Source organism: Camelus ferus, chromosome 16 (assembly GCF_009834535.1).
Source record: "Camelus ferus isolate YT-003-E chromosome 16, BCGSAC_Cfer_1.0, whole genome shotgun sequence".
In the NCBI taxonomy this organism is placed as follows: domain Eukaryota; kingdom Metazoa; phylum Chordata; class Mammalia; order Artiodactyla; family Camelidae; genus Camelus; species Camelus ferus.
In genome coordinates this window covers 2,300,361-2,310,371 of record NC_045711.1, presented here as the reverse complement: position 1 = coordinate 2,310,371, position 10,011 = coordinate 2,300,361, and positions in this window count along the sequence as shown.

Below are 10,011 nucleotides of genomic sequence, written 5' to 3'. Positions count from 1 at the left end.
AAGTTTCCTATATTCAGATACAGCCAAGTTGGTATTTTTATTGGAATTGCATGAAACCTATAGAGTAATTTGGTATTAAAGAATAATATTGGGTTTCCTCATCCATGAACATGGTACATTGCTCTATTTATTTAGGCCATCTGTTGGTCAATAAAGTTTTATTTTTCTCCACATGGTTCAACACTTCTTTTATTAGATCCATTATTAATGTCTTTTAGTTTTTCTGCATATGGTGACAGAAACTCTTAAAGATTACATTTTCTAATTAGTTTTTGCAGACATAGAGAAATGCTTTTGATTTTTTTTGGTAAGCTGATCCTGAATTCAGAAATTTTGCATAATTCTCTTAATAATTCTGATAATTTATTTATAAATTCTCTTGCAGTCTCTATGAAGACAATCATATTGTCAACAAATAGCAATTTTACTTTTTCCTCTTCAATCCTTCTACCTTTTATTCTGTTTTTGTCTGATTACTTTGGCTGGGATATCCAGTAAAATACTGAATGAAAGTGGTAAAAATTGATAGCTGTTAAAGGAACATGCCACCTAAACTGTGATATGTCACCAGGACTATCGGATCTAGAGCTGTGTTGTGCCTGCAAGATCTGTCCCAGTGAAATGTTTGTGTCATTGGTGTTTGAGAATAGTTATTTTTATTCTCACTTATTAGGTGAAGAAACAGAAACTCAGTGAGGTAAGTAACTTGCTTAATATCACACAGTTAATGAGTGGGAGATTCAAATCAAACCTGATTTCCAATTGAAAGCGATTTCCATGATTTTCCTCCTTGCTATCTATCTGTGCTAATGTGTTACCTTTCTCAGATAACACACTGCATTTTCCTTTTTTTTTTTTTACTGAAGTATAGTCAGTTTACAATGTTGTGTCAATTTCTGGTGTACAGCCCAGTGCTTCAGTCATACACGAATATACATATATATTATATATATTCGTTTTCATATTCTTTTTCACCATTAGCTACTACAAGATATCGAATATAGTTCCCTGTGCTATACAGTATAAACTCGTTTACCTACTTTATCACACTGCATTTTAAAAGAGATGTGCCAGAGTAAACAATGCCTTTATCCAATTAAATGACTCTAACAGTGGCAATTTTAGGCAGAGATCTTGTTTTGCCTAAACAGAAGATTCAGCCTATTTATAGTTTTTTTTTCTTTTTTTTACAAATTCATCTTATCCAACCCCCTCTTTAATGTAGTTATCACTATACTACATCCCTGAGAGATCATTTTCTAGTCTTTATCAACTGCCAAGGTGTGCTCTCCTCACTGTCCGACAGTTGAGTAATTCTCATGTGGATCCACAAGCTTCCCACTGGTCCAGAGAACAGTGTGTTTTCTCCTCTACCTAACACCTCTTCACGTACTGTTTCTCCTTAGGTCTTCCCTTTGAGACTATTCATTTCTAGAATATTTGCTATTGTCTGAATGAGATAGTTTCCAGACTTTTCACTATTCTGATTATGCCCTTCACAATGCTTTCTAATTGATCAATGTCCCTTTTGAAAACTGATGCTAGGACTTTAACGTGGGGTCTGATTGCGAACAAAGTAGGACCCTTATGTTGCATGATCTGGACATTGTTACATCCTTTAATGCTGCCTAGATTTTTGCTTTTTTAGCAGTGATGGTACATTGCTGACTTAAGTTTAGGGTTAACTAAACTCACGCATTTTTCATCTGAACTACATTATTGAAAATGTGTTATCTGTATGTTAAAAGAGAGAAGAAAAAAGTCCTGAAGGCAGAAATTTATGTATATACAAACATACATGTACACATATAAAAAACCTCACTAAATTTAATCATTTGTGTTCCTACTTCATAATCAGCCATCTATAAACGTGATAAAGCATGCCTTCTGTGTAGAGCGAGGCCTGGACTTGGAAAATACAAGGCACAGTTGTTCTGCATTACCAGTCATCAGGCTAGAAGCCATGCTGGCTTTTCTTCTCCCATCCCCTGTCCCCTTTCCTGCAGCACTTCAGAGCTCTCTCAGTCTAGGTCAGAGCGAGGTCTGTGGGGAGGCAACCAGGACAGAAAACTTCTCTGTTATGGAGATAAATAAGGCAGCATGTTTAGCTTGGAGGCTGCCAACATGTTACCAGGAAACACTGGTCAGGGGCAGGTAAAGTCAATCAGGACTGCTGTCGCAGGATAGGATAAAACTCAAATTTCAGGGCATTGGCATTTTGACATTTTTTACCAAGAGTTAAAATTGAAATGCACCCCAATGTTCATAGCAGCACTATTTACAATAGCCAAGACATGGGAACAGCCTAAATGTCCATCAACAGATGACTGGATAAAGAAGCTGTGGTATATTTACACAATGGAATACTACTCAGCCATAAAAAAGAATAAAATAATGCCATTTGCAGCAACATAGATGAACCTGGAGAATGTCATTCTAACTCAAGTAAGCCAGAAAGAGAAAGACAAATACCATAGGATATCACTTATAAGTGGAATCTAAAAAGATGACACAAATGAACTTATTTGCAAAGCAGAAACAGACTCACAAACATAGAAAACAAACTTATGGTTACCAGGGGGAGTGAGGGATAAATTGAGAGTTCAGGATTTATAGATACTAACTACTATATATACAATAGATAAACAGTAAGTTTATACTCTCTAGCACAGGGGACTATATTCAATATCTTGTAGTAGCTTATAATGAAAAAGAAAATGAAAGAAATATATGTATATATGTATGTGTGTATATATACATATATATATGGATCACTATGCTGTACACCAGAAATTAACACAACACTGTAAATCAACTATACTTCAATTTAAAAAAAATGTGTTTTCAGAATATGAGTTGAGATGGTTCATGGAACCATGTAGTGGCATCTGGGCTCACTGGGACAGGTACAGTCCCGTGCACACGCATGCACGTGGGCACACACACACCTGGCCCAAATGAGCACACCCCCACACCACCATGTTTGTGATGAGCAGTCCTCGGAAATAAGGTGGCCTTCAGGGGAGCAGCCAGTGTGCGGGGTTGTGCTCTCCATTTCCTGGTGCAGTAACGTGGCCAGTTATGCCCTGCTGCGGTGGGGTGGAGCCTGCCTTCTCTGAACTGAGTCCCAGATGAGGCAGTCTTTCCAGAGGTGTATCCTGGTGCCTGGGGACACAGTTCTTATAGGCCTGTCCAACACATCCCCTGATCTTAGGCTGGCAGGAGTGCCCACTTCCCAGCCCCTAAGCAGGGTCGTGTGCTCTAGGTCAGCGCCCAGGCCAGCCGTCTTCCAGCAACGATGCTTTCTTAGGTCAAAAGGGAAAGCATTGTTGCTGCCCTGTGGCCAGGCAAACAAGCAGCTGGCTTTGAAGTCCCAGGGGTGGATTTGCTCAGGCTGGAGTGGAGAGTCTGAAGGAGAGGTCTGTGAGCCTCCCTCAGGCCTGGCTGTGTTTGTTAGCTCCTCCCGCCCACCCAAGCCTGGTGTGTTTGATGTCTGCGGAGAAGCCAGAGGAGGAAGGATGTTCTGGTGTCTTCTGAGGGACAGCTTTCAATGCCCGCGGAGCCTGCAGTCCTGCTTAGGAGCAGAGTGCAGACCAAGCCTAATTCCAGAAGAGCCTGTGACAGGCCTACAGTGGAAGGAAACACCCAGCCCCTCCCTTCAAGGCCATCTATGGGGCTGTGGTCCAGGGCGGACTGTAGACCATCTGCTTCCCTTGGGCGCCATTTCTGTTCAGGTGGCAGCAGCTAAGAATGAACGTCAAGGGGAGACTTGAAGAGAGAAAGTGGCGACAAAGGCAGCTCTGGTACCTTCGGCAGCCACAAGTCTGAGGTTCCCACTTGCGGTCTCCTCCTCCCCTTCTCAGCCTCCACCAATTGCCTCCCTGACTCCCCACACCATACCCCACCCTCTCTCCCCCATCCCCAAAGCAGCGGAGGGGGACAATTTGCCTTTATGCAGGGACAGCGCTGCTGAGCTCCTGCCTTGGAAGCTCTAGGTAAGACCAGAGATGCTACCCCCCAGCCCCTCCCACAAGCAACAAAATGCACTGGGTGAGGAACCCTGGGGGTGGGGTGGGGTGGGGAGCAGAAGCCTGGGTAACACAATGCTCCCGCTGGCCTGGCTCTCAAGGCTTGCCTTAGGATTTTCAAAGCATGTTGATGACCTTTCAGGCCTGGGCCACAGGGAATGAGATGAGAAAGTGAGCATTATTAACCAATTCAATGTCCTATGTAATATTAGCCACGAACAGTTTCATTTCTTTCTCTCTATTCCTCCTAAATGCCCCTATCTGTGCCAAAGGTGCACATTTCTGCTAGATTCTCACCTCCAACAGCGCTATCTGGTCCGTCCCTACCTGCCTACTCCCCCGACCCCTGACAGGTTGAGCTCAAGAAAGAGCTTGTTTGCGATAAGACCTTGAAATCTGGAGTTATAAATCCTTCCAGGACGGCCCCCTATCTGCATGCTAATGCTTGTGGTGCCGCCGAAACGAGGCTCACCTGGTTGTGACCCATCGCCTCTCACTCTCCGGAGTTCCCTGGTCCTCCTCGGCAAATAAGGGGCAACGGACAAATGGGAGTTACCTGTCTCAACAGGTGTTAGCCTGGCCTCACTTTCCTACAGGGTGATGGAGAGGTCACTTCCAGCCCACCCACTCTGGGCATTCCTGTGATTGTAAAAGCCCATCGTCGAACGTAACCCTCCCTTTGGTCCCCTGTGACTTCAGATGCAGGAGGCTGAGCCCATCTCAATGGATTTGGAAGTCCTCACTTTAGCTGCTGAATTCACTGGCTAGAGAGCAAGCGGCACCTGCATTGTCCGGCGGAGCAGGGAGGAGGGCAGGGGGCGGCTTGATGCCACCAGTCAGTTTTGCTCATGTCTCTGTCGCACAGTATTCGTTTTCCCTATTAGTCTTCCCTACTAAGCCATGAGCCCCTGGGAGGAAGAGACTGTTTCTTATTCATCACTGAGTCCCTGTGCCCAGCAGACTGCACAGAACGTAAATATTTGGTAAGTGACTTAGCCTGATGCTGTCATTTTCATCACCAGCAAATATTTATTGAGGGCGTCTTCTGTGCAGTGACTCTGCCAAGCAGTCGTGGGTACAAAGATTAATGAGGCACCATTCTCACTTCCAGGGGCTTACGCTAGAGTCAGGGAGACCCAGAGAAGCTTCACTGGCCAGGAGGTCAGAGGAAGGGCCTGGAGCTGGGGAATCAAAGTTTGCCAAAAAGTAAACTTCCTGCGGATAGCCCCGGATCCAGACACCCATTCACTGCCAATCTCTGTATATTCCAGAGCAGAGCTGTTACCTTACCAATTAATCTGCATGTCTAGCTTTTTCCTATGTGATTTCAGTGTCTTTGTCTCAACAATGTGAATGAAAATAAAAAAGCAGTGTCTCCACTTGGGAAGAACTTTTCAACCATTTAGCCCTGAGAACCAAGGAAGCGAAAATTATCCCCTCCCCCGGGGTCCCAGCTGGAGCCACACTTGTTAGCTGTGCCCATGCTGTTTGGTCTGGGCTCCCCGTGGACGGGAGGCCAGAGCTGCCTCCACCCTCAGGAGGAAGGAAGGAGGAGATGGCGGTGTCTGTCTGGAGTTCAGTTCGTCCCAACACCTTGCAGCACATCTGTGCTGGCCACCAGGAATGGAGAAGATCATAGTGGGGGTATAACTCCTCTCTTGGACAGAGGACTTGTATCTCTGAGAACCTGGGAGAAGGACAGAAAGTTGATCTCTTGGGGTCCCAGGTTTAGCTGGGATGATGTAAGTGTCAATTTGCCTGGCTCTTTCAAGCCAGTGCTTCTGAAGCTTTTCTATGCAAGTACCATTAGTGGCCAAGAAGAGTGAATTTCACACTTCTCGAGGGACCTGGAGTTTTAGACCACTGCAAATGGAAATACCTTTGAAGCTCCACATTTTATCTTAAAAATGCATGTAAATGTTTCATTTTCTACTATGACTTAACAATTTGCTTTGATATAAAAATGCAGTTAAAATTTCTTCTCTCTCCCAAAATAGCTTCAGGAAGATAAGCTATTTTTCTTGTGGCTTCTCGAACCCCCTGGCTCACTGCCCTATAGCCCAGTTTGAGAAGAAACATGGCTTTCAGGACATCAGGGCCCATACCCATGTTCCAACCCAAAACAGGCTCCTAACATGCTGGCATGGCCCATGCTTTTGATCCCAAAACACTCCTCTGGGTCTGCCTTATGCTGTCCCATCCACACACTCCTCCAGTCTGACCCCGTGGGATCATCCCTTCACTTCTGGGTTTATCCTGGTCCCTCTAGGACAATTTGGAGATCAGGTGGCCAGTAACCCTATTCTTCAAAAGTCTAGGGGCAATGGCTTTAAACCTTTTTGCCATTTCTGGAGAATCTGCCACGCACCAGGCCCTGCACGAGGCACTGGAGGTACAGTGGTGAGCAGGAATGACATGGTGTGGGCCCCCTTAGACCTTGCTAGTGGGAGACAGAATTAAACAACTGGTCTCCAGGAAGCAAACAGAACGAGCTCAGACGGGGCAAGCGCAGGGCCTTCCGCCGCTGGCTGCTCCTGCCTTGGGTGCTCCGCCCACCAGCGTAAGCGCACAGCGAGCAGGTCCAGAGCTAAGTCGGGGTAACAATGAATTGCCTGCAATTCCCCACATGAAGGTGAAAGAAACATAAAATAAATTTCCCCTCCACATCTCCCGACCCGCCCAACTGCTCCAGAGACAACTCAATCCTCGCGTGAGAGCGGTGATGTGAAGTGGCCTGGCTCCCCACCCCCGTTTCACAGATACAGAACCGGGCGTCCCAGAGAGGGGACGCAGTCTGCTGAAACTCACCTGGCCAGGCCGGGACTGGGGTGGGGTTTACATGGAAGGCAGGGGGAGTTGGGCCCAGGTGTGACTCTTGTCACTACTCTTCTGCTGAACAGTGCTGGGCTGGAGCCTCCACTCGCTCGCCAGACAGACCCCCACGGTTCTGGAGACTCAGCCACTGCCCCTTATCTTCCCCACATCGACCTGTGCAGATCTGATGGCTGTCCTGCTTAAAACTCTGGACTCTAGAACTCAGCTAAGAGCCGGTGGGACAATGGACACGAGGGCTTTGGAATATATCTAAACAACTCACAGCCCTTTCCCTTCCTCCCCCAAAGACTGACCAATGACCCCTAAACCAGTGACTGGATCGTTCCTAAGAAACCCAGCATGGCTTTGGCAACCTCCTGGGTTGTCACACTTTCCACCCTTTAACACTGGACTATTTTCAGCTTAGCCTGTACTTCCATGTAAAGGAAAATTCAGCCGAATCAGGAGTAAGTTAGGTTGTACAGCTAATCATGTTGAGAGTCACCTTCCTATGACATTAAGACCTCCAGGGGAGTCACTGAAAAGTCTGTGAGGTCTGCTAATTCCATTGCAGGTGAGGAATGTGTTTATTCTTCCAAGGGGCAAAGATCCCCCACTCAAAGTGACGCGGCCGCATTGTGTAACCAGGAACACTGGGTTGTTGCTGATGTAAACAAATGGCCAGGGGCAGACCTGCCAGGAGCCAGGTCTCCTTTTCCCAGAGGTGTTTCTTATGAATGGTTGTGCCCAGTGAAGCAATTTCCTGCCTTGTAAATTTCTGCCCAGCAAACCACATCTCCTATCTCTCGCTGCCTGGCTCTGGGTCATAAAACAATTCCCCAGAGACCAATCAGAGCCTGATCAGGAGTCCTTGAGTAACAGGAAAATTACCCTCCACCTGCAGACGTAATGACACTCTGCAAGCTAGTGGCTTTGCAGTTTCTGAACGTAAACATCACATGCCTTACCCCATGCGTTACCTCTGCTCCTCTGAGATGTGGGGCCCACATATTTGATTCTCAGGCCCTGGTTCACTCCTTGGAGGCACCGGCTGGCTAGTGACCCATTACCTTGACCTGAGGACACTGCAGCCCGGAGAATATATTTCACTGTGTCAGATCATGGTTTGTACGGCCAGGGCAAGAGAGGTACAGGGGGGTCTCAGGCACGCAGAGGACAGAAGATCTGGGCTGAGACCACACTGGAACTCACTGATTTGGGCAATCACTTTGCATTTTATGGGCCTTCAGCTGGAATGTCTTCTCCCTACCCCCCCCCCCTTTGCCAGGTGACATTCATCCTTCATGACACAGTCCAAGTGTCTTCTGAGGAAACTTCTCTGATTCCCACCCAAATAACTTCTTCCCACCATCCTACCATGCGGCCTAACGCCGACACACCACATCCCAACCATTTACTAATTTTTCTGTCTCCCCAGCCAGGCTGAGAACTACTTCAAGGCATCTTGGAATCCCTGGCACCCACCGCAGAATCTGGCTCAAGTCAGTGTGCAAACGAGGTTTGTTGAATGAATGAGTGAAAGGACACCCAGTAGGCGTCTCTCTACCACACTTACAGGCTTTGCACATTGAGAACATACAAAGAATCTCAAAGGGACGAAGCTCGAGGTTAGGCCGATAAAGAGAGAGAGCCCCTTGGGCTTCTGTCCTTGAGAAGTCTGCAATCTGGTCCTGTTTCTGTGGATGGTAGGAATATTTGCAGACGGGGTATAGAGATTAGTCTCACAGGTAGACCGAAGCAGTTTGTTATTGTTGTTGGTTTTCCTTTCTGAGAGCCAGCTCAGAAGCCAGAATGGGTTCCAAGCTGGCCTAACTAACCCTGGTACTGCACTCACCACAGGCGTGATCTAGGACCTCCATTTTGACCTCTTGCCTTTCTCCTTATCCCCATTGATAAAAGTAATAACAGTGATTTTCTCCTTCCTCTGAAACTTGGGAGGCCCCAGACAGAGGTGGTGTGAGTGGTGGTAGGTGGACACTGGGGCCATTTTCCAGACATCAAACCAGTAAACTCTACGACATACATACACACATTCGCTCACTCAAAAAAAATTTACTGAGTGCCTAGTACGTTCTAGGGACTAGATGCTGGGGACAAAACAGTGAATGAAACACCAAGTCCCCGCTCTCATAGAACTTACAATCTAGTTGCGGGAAGGCATTCAGTGACAGCGGGGCTGGGGCTCATTATCTTCTCTTCCATAGTCCCGGGAAGCCTGGATGCTAATAGCTAACATTTACCGCACACTTCTTTATGTCTCAGGGGAAGGCTTTGTCCACCTGGCATCTCATTTCATCCCAACAACAACAACCCCATTTTCAGGTAAGGAAAGGGGCTCAGAGAGGTTCAGCAGCCTTCCGAAGATCACACAGCTAGTAAGTGGTAGGGCCAGGATTGGAACTTTGATTTACCCAAATCCCCCAGCCTGAGTTCTCAACCACAGCTCTGCATGGCAGCAGTAAATAATTACCAGGTGAACAAAGGGGTGGATGAATGGTTAACCATCGCTACAGTGGTAGCCTGTTGTTTTGCTTCCATGATACAAACATAAGCACCACGTTTAAGTTTTTCATTTACTTATTGATTCAAGCTTTTCCAAAGTGTGGCTCCCATAGAAAGTCGATTTCCTCAAGATGAAGAAACAAGTATCCTTCTCGTTACCGTCCATGTTTCCTGGGCAAGGCAACCTATTTTTTTTTTTAACAAAAATAATCATGAATTAAAATTGAAAAAAGTTGTGCAAAAGAAACTATCACCTTTAGTTCCTATCACTTCCCTTTTCTGGGTTTGTGGAAAAGTCTGTATTAGGCTGTAGAATTACATCTAAAGATGTCAGGTCTGAATCCTTGGAAGCTCTCAATGTTACCTTAGAAAGAAGAGTCTTTGCGGATGTGATGAAGGAAGATTCTCCTGGATAATCTGGGTGGGCCCTAAATACAATGTTGTATATGAGGAGGAGGAAGAGGGAGATTTGACCCAGGAGAGAAGGCAGGGATTGGAGTGATGTGGCCACAAGCCAAGGAACCTGGAAGCCACCAGAAGCTGGAGGAGGCAAGGAACGGATTCTCCCCTGTTACCTCCAGAGCTGGTATGGCCCTGCTGACCCCTGGCTTTGACCCAGTGATACTGATTTTGGACTTTTGGCCCC